Source organism: Diceros bicornis, chromosome 37, assembly GCF_020826845.1.
Source record: "Diceros bicornis minor isolate mBicDic1 chromosome 37, mDicBic1.mat.cur, whole genome shotgun sequence".
NCBI lineage: Eukaryota > Metazoa > Chordata > Mammalia > Perissodactyla > Rhinocerotidae > Diceros > Diceros bicornis.
Window position 1 is genome coordinate 11,761,554 of NC_080776.1, and position 15,890 is coordinate 11,777,443.

Here is a 15,890-nt window from a genome sequence, read left to right on the forward strand (position 1 = left end):
TTAAGCGTAATGATAACACAGTCTATATTTTCTCTTAGAAGCCCATCCATCTTTTGACCTACATACTAATCTCTCTTTTCCTCCCACTCTATTCCAATTTTCATGGAAATATTCCTGTAGAGAAAAGGGGGATTTATTCTTATTTGAAAATAAGATAATAAGAAAATAAGAAAATATTGAAATATTTTAATTTTCTAGGGGGAATTGGGTAACACCAACAGTGCTTCCCTCACTTCGTACTGCTTCTTTTCTCTCACTTCTCTTTCGTTGTCTTTCCCTCTTTCCGTGTAACTTGTGCCCAAATTCTTCCTGGATAACTCTATGATCAGGACTGGCTATATAATTTGCCAAGCTCAGTGTAAAATGAAAATGTGGGGCCTCTTGATGAAAAATGATTAAGAATTTCAAGATGGTGGCAACAGAGAATTAAACCAAGTGTGGGGCCCTTCTGGGTGCACAAGTTGCACACCCTTGAGCCAGCCGCATATATAGCTACCATTTCTTGGGTGCCTTCTATTTTCCAGGCACTGAGAAAACTATTTAGCATGGATTATATCATTTAACCCTCCCTGCAATATTATCATCCTAATTTTGTGAATAAGAACATGGAGACCTATTGGAGGGAGATAATTTTCTCAGGTCACATGCATAGTAAGTGGTGTTGTGGGATTAGAAATCATACCTTACGCCAGAACCCCTCTCTTTAGAGTATTAGGGAAAAGATGTAGAGAAAATGTAACCAGTTGAGACCATCAGTCTCCTCAAAGACCTCCCCATATAGAGCAAGTAGTTGCTCTATATGCATCAAATCAGAGCATGTGGAGTTCTAGGGAGTCAAAGAAAAACAAGGAGACAAGCCCCTGCCTTTCAGGCATGTGCAATAAAGTAGAGGAGGATCCAGCTAGAGGATGTGTCTCAATCATTCAGAAAATGAACTTGGTCTGGTAAGAATTCTGCTATTAAGGGATGGTCAAAAGTCTTTCCCATCAATGCATCCTGTAACTCAGGCCTGCTCGCCCCAGATCAGTAATGGTATCCTGTCTTTATGCTGGTCTTCCTACCCACCTCCCTCCTCCTGGAAAGATTTGGTTAGTTGTAAGAGTCATGGCTGTCAGTTCCCTAAGCCCCCTTTTCCTTCCCACAGAGGAAAAGCAACTCATTGGATTGGTGGGTAGTAAGGATTTGGCAAACATGGGTCCACATTTGGGGGCTAGATGGAGTTCATTTATCCACAGGCCGTGAGTAGTGGAGATGCATTCTCTTTGTCCTATACCTTGCCTGAACCAGTAGCAAGGGGTGATCTTAAATATTTATTTCTGCTCTTCAAGCTAAAATTCTCCTTTGAGTGAACTTTTTCTTGAGGCCCATAGTTGAAGAACAGGAGTGTTGGGTAAGCCTTGTGGCTACATATATGATGTAGCATTTTCCAATCAGTATTATCAGTAATGAAGCAAATATTTTTTAAAACTCTTCATCGCTTGTCCATTTTAATTTACTTAAGAATTGTTATGGGACATGAGAGGAAGAAAGGATATTACTTTTTGCCTTCCCAAACCCCAACAATGATTCCCTACCCCCATATACACATACATACTCATACACACATTCCCCTTTCCCAAACTCTCAAAATATCGCTTTGCTCAGATCTGTCACTCAGTACTGGTAGGTACAAAATTTCTTCCACTGAAATTTTTCTGTTCCGTTAAGTAGAACACTAAACTAAAGAGACAATTTCTGGAGTGAGCTCTTTCATTAATTGGTTGTCTGGCTTTGCACAAGGAAGGTACTGTGGGCTTTAGTTTTTTCATTTGTAAAAAGAAGAGTGGGATCTGATGAACTTGAGGGTCCCTTCCACCTCTGACATTCTCTGAATCATTCCTTCAAGGTCAGGGTCTCAATGTCTCTCAAGATGGCAGCTCAAGGAATCCCCTAGCAAATTAATCTAAATCAATACAATTAAGTGACAGAAATGGAGAAGAAGGCTTCAGGTAGCAGGTACACTTAGCAAAGATCATTGAGACACGATGTCCCAGCCTATGTTATCTAACCAAAGATGACTTGAAGGGTGCAGATTTGGGACAGCAGATAAGGATGTTGCTGCAATAGTTTAAAAGAAATATTTTGAGAAAGACTGAATTTCATTGAGCGTCCAACATCACACAACATTCTGACTGCTTAAGTTTTCAGGTCCAGTTGTACTCCCTTTTTTGAACAGATTAATTAATCACTTTAATCATCCACTTTCTAAATATTCATTTTTTGGGGCATTGCCAGGTGGCAGGCATGCTTCTAGGCACTGGATTAAATCAGTGAACAAGACAGAGCAGAATCTCTTCCCAGGAGGAACTTACATTCTAGAGAGAGTAGAATAGAATTCCAAGGAGGAGAAAGAGCAGGCCTAGGCCCTGAAACAGACAGGCTTGGCTGAGGTTTAAGGAATAAGGAGAGTGTGATGGTTAATTTTATATGTCAACATCACTGGGTCACGTGGTCCCCAGATATTTGGTCAAACATTATTCTAGGTGTTTCTGTGAAGGTATTTTGGGATGAGATTAAGGTTTAAATTGGTGAACTTTGAGTAAAGCACATTGCCTTCCATAATGTGCGCAGATCTCATCCAATCAACTGAAGACCTGAAAAGAACAAAAGTCGGGCCTCCCCTGAGCAAGAGACAGTTCTCAAGAAGACTACCTTTATCCACAACACCAGCTCTTTTTGGTTCTACAGCACACGACCTTCAGACTCAAACCAGAACCTCCATTCTCCTGGGTCGCCAGCCTGCCAACTAACCTGCCTTGCATAATTTAGACTTGTCAACCTCCATGATCGGTGTGAGCCAATACTGTATAATAAATTTCTTTCTGTATATATATGCATCCTATCGGTTCTGTGGAGCATCCTGACTAACACAGAGAGGGGCAATGAAAATGGGGCTGAGAGGTAGGCAGGGGCTGTGCAGGTGGGGTTTTTTGGACATAGTTGGGAATTTGTATTTTAAATGTAATAGGTTGAAGGGTTTTTAGCAGGAGGATGTTAACATCTGGTTTACACTTGGCTCACTCAGGCTGCTGTGTGGAGGATGGAGTGAGGGAGGCAAGCATGAAGGCAGGGAGACCAGAGTGGTGGCTACTGCAAACATCCAGGTAAGAGATGATGGCGTGTTTAATGGTTTAAGCACATTCATTGAAATTCATCAGAAGTGGTTGGATTCTGGAAACATTCAGTAGTGAGTGCTGGCAGGACTTACTCTTGGATTTTATATTTATTTTCAAATTTGAAAAGCAAAGATTATTTTCTTCTATCATAAGAATACCTAAACAGAGCAGATAAGTAGGTCACTACTCTGACCCAGAAGGAACTATAGTCATTGTGTGTAGATCAAAGAAAATAAAAGTAAAGTTTGTGCTTATTAATACCAAAGTAGATTAATCAAAAAGCCCATGATTAGTCTGAGTGCCTTTGATGACACCTGTGCCTCAGTTTCCTCATCTGTAGAATGAAGATGATAATAGGACATACCACACAAGGTGTCATAGGGATTAATACACATGTAAGGCTTAGAAAAGTGTCAGACAAGCAGTGAGCATCATCTAAGTCTTAGATGTTATTATAATTGTTATTATTATTATCATTATCATTATCATAATTGGTAAAAATCCATGGACAGTCTAACTGAGACAGAATCAAAACCCAAATACTGTCCCCAAATGAGCAAGAGTCATGCTCTGGATTAATTCTGAACACAGATTATACAGGCAGAGGTTTACGGGAATGGTGCAGACCTATTTGTACTGAGCCCTATTGTCCCAGAAACAAACAGATCAACATTCAGAGCCTCCCACACACAAAAAACCAACAGACAAGTTCTCAAATGCTCTGGAGAACACTTAGTCCTTAGACACCCATTGTGATTTAAAAAATAAGTTCACTACAATAATGGTAATAAAATCAATCAAGTACCTACAACGTGCAAATCATGTACTAGCATCTTTACATACATTATGTACTTCATTTAATGTAATTTAATTCAAGTAACGACCCAACAGGATGTATTTTTACCTGTATTAGAGGTGAGGAAAGTAGGCTCAGAGAGGTTAAGTTACTTGCTCAAGATCACACTTTGGTTTATTTCAAAACCCATGCTTCATATATTTATTTGGAAAGAATTGGAATTACATACAGAAAGAGCAAGGAACTTCATTCCTTGGTTAACAGGAAGGAAAAAGCCTTCTCTGTCTGTGTTCCTTCAAAGGCGTGCAGACTGAGAATATGAAAATACAGCCCCTGATCCTGTGCCTCACTGGTGGGAGCAGCTGCTATAAACCTTGGGCAGGAGCTCTCTGATGTTTATCCTCCCACACAGCTTCCCTCACCGTCCTTCCTCCCCCTCCTTCACAAACAACAACCACAAAGAAAAATAAACCATCAAATCACACCTCCAGCCCTCACACACGCACTCTCCTGGCCCATTTGGTGGGGTGGAGGGGTCATGTTGGAGAAGTGCAGGGAGACTTCATCAGTCTTCTATAAATCACCTGACCCAGTGCTTGGCCTCTCCTCCAAGGATACTTCCCTCCACAAAGAGCTCTTACTTGACATAACAAAGATGGAGCAGAACTGTGGCCCTGAAGGACCTAAAGGGACTTTCTCCCTTTGTGTCTAAGGAATGACACAGGAGCTAGAGGGCAAGATCAATCTTTCACTTCCTTCTGAATTGGCTGGAAGGAAGAACTGGAAGATGGTGATTTTAAGAAGACACAAAGCCTTTGATTGGTTACTTTATGTCTGTGGGCATACAGCTAGAAACACCCCAGTAGGACATGGTGAGCACATATCTTCATGAGCGGGTCCTTTGGGCACTTCTGTTGAGGTTCTGGGAGGCATCAGTTCAGTCTTCACTTGCACAGATATGATATTTGGGAAATATCAAACATCCTCTCACATTCCCCCTGATATCACTCAGCTATCAACTGAACCAAAAACAAATTGTTTTAGGGCTATCTCATCCCTGTTCCTCATCCCCCTTAGGCTCTGCTACTCAAGGCGCAATCTGCAGACTAGTACCATGGGCACCACCTAAGAGCTTGGGAGAAACGTCGAATCCTAGGCTCCACCCAAAATCTACTGAAGCAGAATCTTCATTTTGATAAGAACCCCAAATGATTCATACCTACACACATTAAGGTTTGAGAAGCATCGCCTTAGACTATTTTTTGTGTGTGTGAGGAAGATTAACCCTGAGCTAACATCTGTTGCCAATCCTCCTCTTTTTGCTGAGGAAGATTGGCCCTGGGCTAACATTCGTGCCCATCTTCCTCTACTTTGTATGGGACACCACCACAGCATGGCTTGACAAGAGGTGCATAGGTCCGCGACTGGGATCCAAACCGTGGGCTGCCAAAGAGGAGCGCACGAACTTAACCGGTACGCCACCGGGCCAGCCCCACCTTAGACTATTGAGGATTAAACTGAAGTCTTTTAGGGTAGGCATAATTCCCAGCAATAAGGTGGGAAAGGTGCAAAAATTCTTTGTTAACTGTAGTCTGTAAGGGGCTGAAAGAAACACCTACACCTATGCCTACCACACCCCCAAGAATGTACTGAACTAAAATTATTGGTCCATCAGTTATGAATAATTTGGCCTGCTAACCGTCAATGAAAACAATATGCAGGTGAACAGAACAAGAATCCTATACATTCTGGTCCTCCGAAGGTGATTTGAACCATTGGTACCAGGAATGCAATTTACCCAATAGAACTGAAAATCATCATTTTTTCTCTTCCTCTAGAAAACCAACTATATGGTTTTATGTGGTGGCATCAGCACTTTTGACTTTCCGTTCTTACATGGTTTCTGAAACACTTATCCTTCCTACATAAAAAAATTAGTCCCACAAAATAGGAAACAGGGTAGGTTTCCATAGTTTTCCCAGATTAGCATATGTTTTATGATGGGGTGGGTAGAGTGAAGAAGGAGAAGGTGTTTCTGGGTATGGATGGAGGGTATTGTCTCTCTCCGCAGACCTAGGCAGGATGATATTAACACATGCAAAGATTTTATTGTTTATGAAACACTTGTATGTACTTTATCTCATCTTATTCATATAGAAGCTCTATGGCAGGTATTTTTTTATTGATTGCACCATTTTTCAGCAAAGAAAATAAGACTGGGAGAAGTGAATAGACTTGCCTAAGTTAACAAAATTAGTAAACAGTGAAGTCGGTCCTCATAACCAGGTAGATAAGCAAAATGAGAGTATTTTCTACTGTACAGCAAAAAAGAGGCAGGGAGGGAGGGTGGGAAGGAGGGTAGGAGAGAGAATAGAAGAAAGGAGGGAAGGAGGGAGAAGGAAAAAAGGAAGGATAGAAGGAAAATTGCTCATTTTTTATTGCAATTTTCCAACATTTTAACCAGATGTTTTATCCCACTTGCCTTGTGAATTGATCTTTTGCAACTTGGTCCTACGTCTTGTCATTGTTGACTTGACATAAAAAATGTCCCTAGTAACTCTAATTACTGATTACATAAAAGAGGGAAATGAAATTTCAAATACTTTGATTAAGTGCGTGCATTTTAACTAAACTCATGACGCACACAGAATCAAAGTGTGTTTTCCAAAATCTCATTTCTGCTACAGCTTGTAATTGTAGTCAGGGTAAGGCTGTTCATCCAAAAACTTTGATTGCATTTTATCTTTACTGATTTCAAGGATAATGTCATCACAGTGGTAACTCAGGGTTTGGCCTGAAGAGGGAGAAACACAAGTAAGTAATGAAGTATGTAGACCCCATGTTTGTTTCTGGGTAATGTCATATTGTTATTGTTCTTCTGGCTTCCATTGATAAGGAGAGTTGAAATCCTAAAACTACAGAGTTTAACACCAGAGAAGAGCCAAGAGGTGACCTGTTTCAACCATGACATTTTATGATGAGGACATGGTGGCCTGTAGAGGGGGCCACTGATTTGTCCAAGCTTCCACAACTACTTACTACTTGAGCCCAGAAATAATACGTCAAACAAGCTAAAGATTTCCTTCTATTGCTGGAACATTAGCATAATCACTCTGGCCTTTCAGTGTTAAGGCAATCAGATTTTTTTTGTTTTACCTACATAGTCAAAACAAATAATTTTCACATCACTATGCTTTATTTCTCCCCTCAAGGGATAATAACAATGGAGCCTCATTGGCTTCTGCATCTTTTGCTTCTTCTCAAATATTTTAATTCCATAAAGGATAGGGAAAGATTTTTGCCTGAGACACTTTCATACTCTGTTCTACCAACTTCTGAACAGCGGCTGATGATCATCTTGCGTCCTCAGCACCTGGCACAAAGGCTTGGCATTGTGTTAACTGCTAGAAGTAAATCATTTATTTAATCTTTGCAATTTTATCAGTAGTAGAATGCCCATTTTACAGAGGAGAAAACAGATTCCTCAAGGTTACGTCACTTGCCCAAAGCAACACAGTTAGAATGCACTGGAGCCTTGACTGAAACCCAAACCTGTCTCATCTGAGACCCGGTGGCTTTCCTCTGCCATAGATAAGTACAAAAATTGCGTCTTGATGAAGTGAATGAATAAAGAATCAAATGAATGAAACACTATGCAACTTTATCCCAAGATCTGGACATCACGCCAATCATTCCAGCAAAGCAGTGAAGGAAAAAAAATCTGTCCCAGTTTGATATCTCAATTTTTTGCTAGAATCACCTGGAAGGAGACAAAATTACCAGAGGGGATCACAATGAGAGATATTGACAGAGACGGACATGAGGAGTATTGCTTTCCTAGCTCCTGCTGCATCCAAGTGCCTCTGAAAGAATGCAGGGCCTCCATCTCCTGCTCGGTGCCACCAGGGCAAGTGGCCAGCTGCCAAGCTCCTAGAAATCTGTTTTTTAATTTAACTTTCTCTCTGGCCTCACCACTAGGATTGCTGCACAAACAAGGAAACCAAGAGGAGCCCCCCTGTGATTATCATCACCGGAAGAAATTTAGAGGATGAAATAGAAAAGACAATAGCAGCAGTGGGGGTACTGGAAGGCTTATTTCAGGATTCCGTGAGGGTCTTCATTAATAATTGAGAGGAAGAAACAGGTTAAACTGAGAATAAATGTAGCATACAAAATGATCCGTGTTACTCTACAAGAGCAATGTTTAAATACAGCCAGAATCCTTGGAACATAACCAGAGGACTCCTGTTGTCTCCGAAGCTATTCACAATGAACGGCTCCTGTGACTCCAGTGTGCCAATTAAACAGTTTGTCTCTGCCTCGACCTTAATTTGGCAGACAGCTCTGTTGTAAATCTGTGTACTGGGATGGAGGAAAGTTGTTTCTTAGCTGTACCCCCCAGAGTTTACTCTTTGTTTACCACAAAATGTAAATATGTCATTGTGTTGGCTGAAAGTCAAATGAAATATGCCAATTGGAACAAAATATCCAAGTCTCAGATTAATTACTCCTTGAAACATTCTAATTTATTGCCCATGTTTTGTATATCAGAAGAGGCACAGGGACCTGTGGACATTGCAAATGCAGAATGACTTCAGGACTTAGGAGGGAGAAGTCTAGAAACTCGACGGAGCTGTCCCTTTGTCAAGATCAGATTTCTAGAAACTGCCTTGCCTGAAAACTAGACGATGTCCATCAAGGGTTAAGATGCCGTCAGTGTTCTAAGTACCAAATTTAGTAACCACTTGACATAATTTAATTGTCGCAAAGGTCAAGAATCATATTTAAACATTTTTTACAAAGTGTTCATTGTTTCTTTTTATTGATTTGGGGGTTAGCAATGAGAAACATAAAGGGCTACCAGCTAGAGGGAATAATGTTGGCAAATTTTATAGGACAGTTCCACTACAAAAAACTCATGGAACTCTCTAGAAGTCAGAGGTCTTTGTTCTGTACTGTAGATAATGACGATTCTCTTGCGGAAAGGAAACGTGAATAACTTCTGCCAGACCATCTCAGTGTGGCAGTTGGAGTGAATGCCAGAAGACAATGAGCTGAGAGGATCTTAGCCCAGTCCACCATTTATAATATTGGACTGAGTCTCAAGCTCCCAGGCAATCCTGTTTCCCATCCATAAAGTAAAGGCCTGGTTTGGGATAAGTATGAGAAAAGGGCCATCTAACCGGGGCCTACCTTATAATTTAATACAGGATTCCAAAATCATTCTTTAAGAAAGTTCCCCTCTGCTTGGGAAATGGATGAAATATGACAGTAGTAGGTAAGCTGCACCGAACAATACCACTTATGTAATCCCCTCTTTTCCTTTTTGAAAAACTGCATATGTACAGAAAAGTTGCGAAGATAGTACAGAGTTCCTGTGTACCGCTCACCCAACTCATTTTACATTATCGTGGTACATTTGTCAAAAGAAACAACACTAGTTTATTACTATAAACTAGCTCCAGATTTATTTGGATTTTCCACTAATTTCCATTTTTCTGTTCTAGGCACCCATCCAGGATATTCCATTGCATTTATTGGTCATGTCTCCTTAATCTCCTCTGGTCTGTGACATCCTTATCTTTCCACATCTATTCTTTGGAAGGTAGTCTTTAAATCCAGCTCAGAGTGAGGGGAATGGGGGAGGTGACTAAGCTATGTGTCCTGGAGTGGGGACTATCCTAGTCTACTACTTCGAATTCTTCTGTAAGGAAGATTTGTCTTTTCTCCTTCATTTATTTATTTATTCAACTATTTATTTGTATCACTATGAACTCATGTATATTTATCTTAAACATTGGTTTATATTTTCACTCATATATATTTATTTTGTACTTTGGGTTCTAATCCAAAACTATGTTATTTATTTTGTTGCTCAAATTCCAGCTTTGGTCATTGGGAGCTCTTTCAATTGCCTCCTGTGTCCCTTTGATATGCCCCCATCCTTTGATTTTTTTGAGTACTTCCTTACTTTCTGGTACTACGAGATGCTCCAGGCTCATCTTATATTTTCGCTGCCCCAGCCTTAGAATCAGCCATTTCTCCAAGGAATCTTGATTCCATTTATTGGAGAATAGAATTTTAAAATTAATATCTGGGTGCTGTATGTGTTCATTGCTCCTGGGGTGTTGTTGCTTCCAGGCCCTCTCAGCTTACAGAACTAGGTAATATATGTGTGTATACCAAGACACGTACACACACATATCTATAATTGTTCCTGTCTCTATTCAGCTGCATATATTAAGTTAAACATGAGTTCATGCTGATGCCCAGACTCTAACCCAGTACCACACGGTTCCTTCTGATCTTCCCTTCTTGCTCATCTGTAACCTCCCTCTCCAACAGCGAGAAGCCTGGCTCCCACCATCCATCAGCCATTTACTTATATGTTCAACCCCAGCATACATGTAAAGCATTTTCAGAATTGTTAATCTATACCACCAGAAGAAACAAATTTACCAGCTAGAAACCAGTGTCATCCTTACAGTTCCCAGTTAAAACTCTGTCTTTCGGAATTACTTAGGTCAGCTCTTTTACCCTTCACCCTCTTCTATGAAGCTATGTCACACTTTTGTAATACAATGAGATTCATATGTCATAGTCTGTACACCATTCTGGTCGTTGGTGGTGATATTTTTTTTTAGCTTGCATACAGTAAAGTTCACTCTTTGTGATGTATGGTTCTATTGCTTTGAGACAATTCTTTTTTTAAAAACAAATCCAAGATTCTAAGACGAGCCAGTGCAAGAGATGAGGGGAAGAGCCCGCACCAACTGCCCAAGCTCTGCACCACCACACCTCTGCCTTTTTGCTCATTCCCTGGGTACCAGGACTCAGGAATTCTCTGCCCAAATAGGCTAAACCCACTTTCAGATCCAGCATGTGCCTCTTCCCTAGGTTCCTCCTCCTGGGGCTGAGGGAAGCCAAGGGGAGGCTGTTTGCTGGGTGGTGAGGTGTGGGGTGCGTGAGAAGGGCAACAAGCAATGGGCTGGGGATGAGGGACTCCACTTATACTCTTGCCCTGAGCCCCACAAATATATTAGGAAGCAGGTCATGTGCTGTGTGCTCTAATTATCTCACTTAGTCCTTAAAACAATCCTGTGAGGTATCCATGTTATACTGAGAAACAATAAGGCACAGAAAGGTTAAGTAGGTTGTCTAAGAGGACACAGCATGCACATCGTGGAAGGTAGGATCCAGATTTATTTAACTATGGACGTGGGGCTTTAACCATTACCCTACAGTGTACTGTCTCTTTCATGGCTGCCACGTTTCATGACTCCATTCACACTGTTATCAGGTAAGCATGCATCTTGGAGTTGGGGACCACACAATCAGCATGGCTGCACCGGGTAGCCATGGCTGTGAAAAGAACCAATTGCTTATTCACAACATCCAACCTGTTCACTGCACTTAGCCTCGTTTTTCACCTGCTCCTCTGACCCTTTTCTCCTTTCGGATTTGTCCTCAGCCAGCAGCGTGGGCTCCAGAATTTACAGCATCTGTGGTCCTCAGTTCTCTCGTGCACATGCGTGTACTTGAGAATCCATGTGTCTTTCAATCATGAGGTTTAAAATGGGTAAGCTCATTCTCAGCAAATGGCAGGTGTGCCTCTCCAGGTGGGAGGGCATGACATTTCTGCCTTGTGCCACCTCCTCCTCCCCTCTAGCCTCCCCCACAAGGGAGTATTTTAATAGAAGGTTAATGGAGGGCACGCAGAACAAAAAGAAAACCCTGTCATCGTTATTCCACGTTTTACTGTAACAGAGGTCAGCTCTCTCGGATTCTTCCTAGTATCCATCCTTAAAATGAATTATTTAGCCTATGAAAACAAAACTAGTTTATTTATGATGACAGAGAAGCTGTAAATGTGCTCCTGATCTGTGCATTGACTAATTAGATTAATTAAGCTGCATGCATTTCAGAACAGGCAGGCAGGTGGCAAATAACATTTGAGATGATTTATATGATATATTCCATCAAGCTTACAGTTGATAAATAATATCACATTCATTCCATTAAGATATCGAAGTGGAAGAAGAAAACAGTGCATTTTTGGCTCTGGGCTGTTACAAAAAGAGCAACTGTTGAGGTTACTACATGGGCATTATTTACTGTGCTCAAAACAGCGGAGGAAAAAAATGCAAGCCAAATTTCAAACTCAAGTTAGTCTCATCAGTCCCTTTCATTATGCAGAGATAATTCTTTGCCATGGTAGTGGAATTGAATTTGAGGAATAGAGATGAGATTTGAATTTTAATTAAGCCATTGCTGCTTGCTACCAAATTTTGCTAGAAGCTTTCATACCATGGTCCTTTACTAATCAGCCTGCTTTCAGTGGGTACTCTCGGTAAATGAGTGTGAAATTGGCTGAATACAAGATCTCTCCTTCTGCAGTCTTCAAACTTCAACTTGCCTAAGAATTACTGGGGATGTTTATACGAGTACAGGTTCCTGAGCCCTGCTCCCACTAGGTGTGGAGGAAGCCCAGTAATCTGTATTTTTTAAATCAACACCTTTAATATCAATATTACCCCATACCAATAAGCTCACATACCGAGAACCTCATCCTCTGATTTGATCTTTGTTCTTCAGGATTCTCAAGTTCATTGACCATACTAGACTCACTTCTTCTAGTAGTAGTCATTGCTTCTCCGTGTTTGGTCAAAGAACTACGGGCATTAGAATTTCCTGGGGGACATCATAAAAATTCAGATTCCTGGGCTTTACTCAAAACCTACTGAATTTGAATATAAAGGAGAATCTGCATTTCAGCAAACTACCCAGATGATTCTAATGCATTCTAAAATTTAAGAACTACTGCCTTGGAGCAAGAATATTTGCTATAGGTGTAACAGAATATGGTAGAGTCTCTGCCCTGTAGTCATAGTTTTGCTTAAAACACGAAGATGTGTGTCTCACCCTGCCTAGGTCAATGACCTCTCTCAGAATGATCTTAGGCCTGGACAGAAGGTAGTGCTGGAATGGTCTGCTCTCCAGGGCTACCTTTTGGCCTTACAACCTTAGTAGGTTTATCTCCTAAGGAGCTCTGCAAAATTGCCACTATCTTGTTAGGTCACTGGGAAGGAAGTGGGTAAATGGGAAAGTCCTCTGAGCTACTTCTGCTGGGAGATAGTGGTGTCACGCAGCTGTGGCGGCATTGACTAATGGCAGAAATTGATACATGAGACAGATCCCAAGGAAACACTGACATCTTCCCCAGCCCAGAAAGAGAAGGCAGCCCTTTCTGTTATAGCAGAGCGGCAGGCAAAATGGCAGAAGAGAAGTCTTCAGAGTAGAGATAGAGGGGTGCAACAGCCAGGTGGCCCAGGAAAGGGGCAGCCACATTGTACAGAGGATATTAGCCAAAGCAGAGCCTCCACCAAAAGCATATGATAACGTCTTTATTTAAGCTTTGAGCAATCAGGTAAACAGAGATGGAGAATAATTTGAAAATCATAATGGAATTCTAACCTAAGACATTATTATCATTTTGTCCCAGACTGCATCAGACAAGGATGAGCTGGGTGTAAAAGAACTTTGGAACACGGGAGGAGAGGACTCTATTGAAGACCAAAACACACTGGCTAAAATTATCACTCATTCTACAATGAGAAAGAACTAGAAATTGATTTCAGAGCCTCTTTTGTATCCTTCACAGTTCTTGCAATAATTTCTTTTGCTCATTACGGTATATTGTTTTCTTCTTCGTTAGTATAGATTCAGGTCATTTTCAATAAATCCTTTGGTTATCTTCAAGTTCCCAAAGAAAGAATTTTCCAAGTGTTGATGCGTATTAGGGACTTTAGATGAGTAAATTCTCCTTGATGGATACAGAGAAGATTCTAGTCCCCAGAGTGGAAAAAACCTTGTAAACAATGTTCCTCTGGTGCATCTTTCTGAATGAGTGAGCTACATCTTTGCGTAGTGAAAGGACGAATATCACTCCACCCTGTAAAAATATATCCTAACACATTTAAAATGTCTAACCTCATAAAGCATTGTTGATAAGATGGTCTTTATTAAGCTATCATTTCAAGAATATACACAGTTAAATAGTTTTCCTTTATTAAGAAGTTTCTGTTGGAAATCAGTTCTTGAGTAGCCTGCCCACCTGAAGCCTTGTCATAACAATGGCTTGCTCTGCTTTGAAACTGTCCAACAGCAGAGAGGTAAACTGAATCAGTAACAAGCCTAGTCAGGTTTTTTTTTTTGTCAAGGGCACATGATTTTGCCCTATCCTCTCAATTGCTAATCTCAATTAGGCTTCTGTCTCCTTGTGACTATATGTATGTCTTAGGTTTATTTTATGCTCTGCCTGTTGCTAAATAGGCTCTTAAGTGTCTGATAATGAAAGACATACAAAAGGTAGGTTTATTAAAAATGAATAGAAAATGTCAATTATACCTATAGAAATTGCATTGCTAATCCAAAGGGCATTCCTTGTTACTATGATTGAGCATTAAATTTAGCTATAAACTTCCACAGAACCAAGGCAAACATGGACAGAAGATGTGTTACATAATTCTTATTATCTAGAGAGAAATATCTACCAATTCTTTAAGCCCTACTATTTTTTAATCAGATTTATTGAAGTATTATTTGCATATAATAAATTCACTTATTTAAAGTGTATACTTTGACAAAAGTATGTAATCATGTATGTAACCGTTACCACAGTCCCTAGAAGATTGCATAACACCAAAAAATCCCCTCTACCCCTTTACCATCAATCTCCTCCCCTTATCCTCAGCCCTGGAAACTGATATTTCTGTCACTATAATTTCGCATTTTCTACAATTTCATGGAATCATACAATATATAGTCTTTTATGTCTGATTTCTTTCCCTTAATATAATGCTTTTGAGCATTATATAGGGGTGAATCAAAATTTGTTTATCCATTCATTAGTTGATGCATGTTTTTCCAATTTCTGGCTATTATCAATAAAGCCACTATGAATTTTCATGTACAAGTAATTGTGTGGACATATGCTTTCATTTCTCTTGGGTGAATATCTAGGAGTCGCTCCACATCCTTGCTATGCTTGATATTGTTAGGCTTTTTCATTTTAACTATTCAAGTGGGTGGGTAGTGGTATCTCTGTGGTTTTAATTTGCATTTCCCTAATGACTAACGATATTGGGCATCTTTTCATATGCTTATTTGCCATTCATATCTCTTTGTAAAGTGCCTGCTCAAATTTTTGCACACTTTTTATCAAGTATAGCTTTTTATTTTAAAGTTGTAAGAATTCTATAGATTCTATAATCCACATATATTTTGGATTCAAGTTCTTTATCAGATATGTGTTTTGCAAATATTGTCTCCCAGTCTGTGGCTTGCCTTTTCATTTCCTTAACAGTGTCTTTCGAAGAATAAAGGTTTTTAATTTTGATAACGTTCAAATATTCAATGTTTTTTCTTTTACAATTTGTACTTTTTGTGTCCTAAGAAACTTTGCCTAACGCAAAGCACAAAGATGTCCGCCTATGTGTTTTCTAGAAATTTCATTTAGGTCTATGATCCATTTCCTGTAATTTTTTGTATGTGGTGTGAGTTAAGGGTCAAGATTTATTTCTGTATTTCTTCTTATTATTATTATTATTATTGCATTGTGTCATCATCATTTGTTGAAAAGACTACTCTTTCCCCTTTAAATTATCTTAGCATCTTTGTGGAAAATCAGCTGACTGTTTCTGGACTCTATTCTGCTCTCTTGATCTATATGGCTATATTTATGTCAATGTCTTCATTACTATAGCTTCAAGGTAAGTCTATAATTCATATAGTGTGAGTTCTCTGACTTTGTTCCTCAAAATTGTTTTGGTTATTTTAGGTCCTCTTCATTTCCATACGAATTTTAGGATCAGCTTGTCAATTTCTACAAAAATTAAACGAGTCGTTAAAATCTACTTTTTCTCTGGAAGGAAATTTTT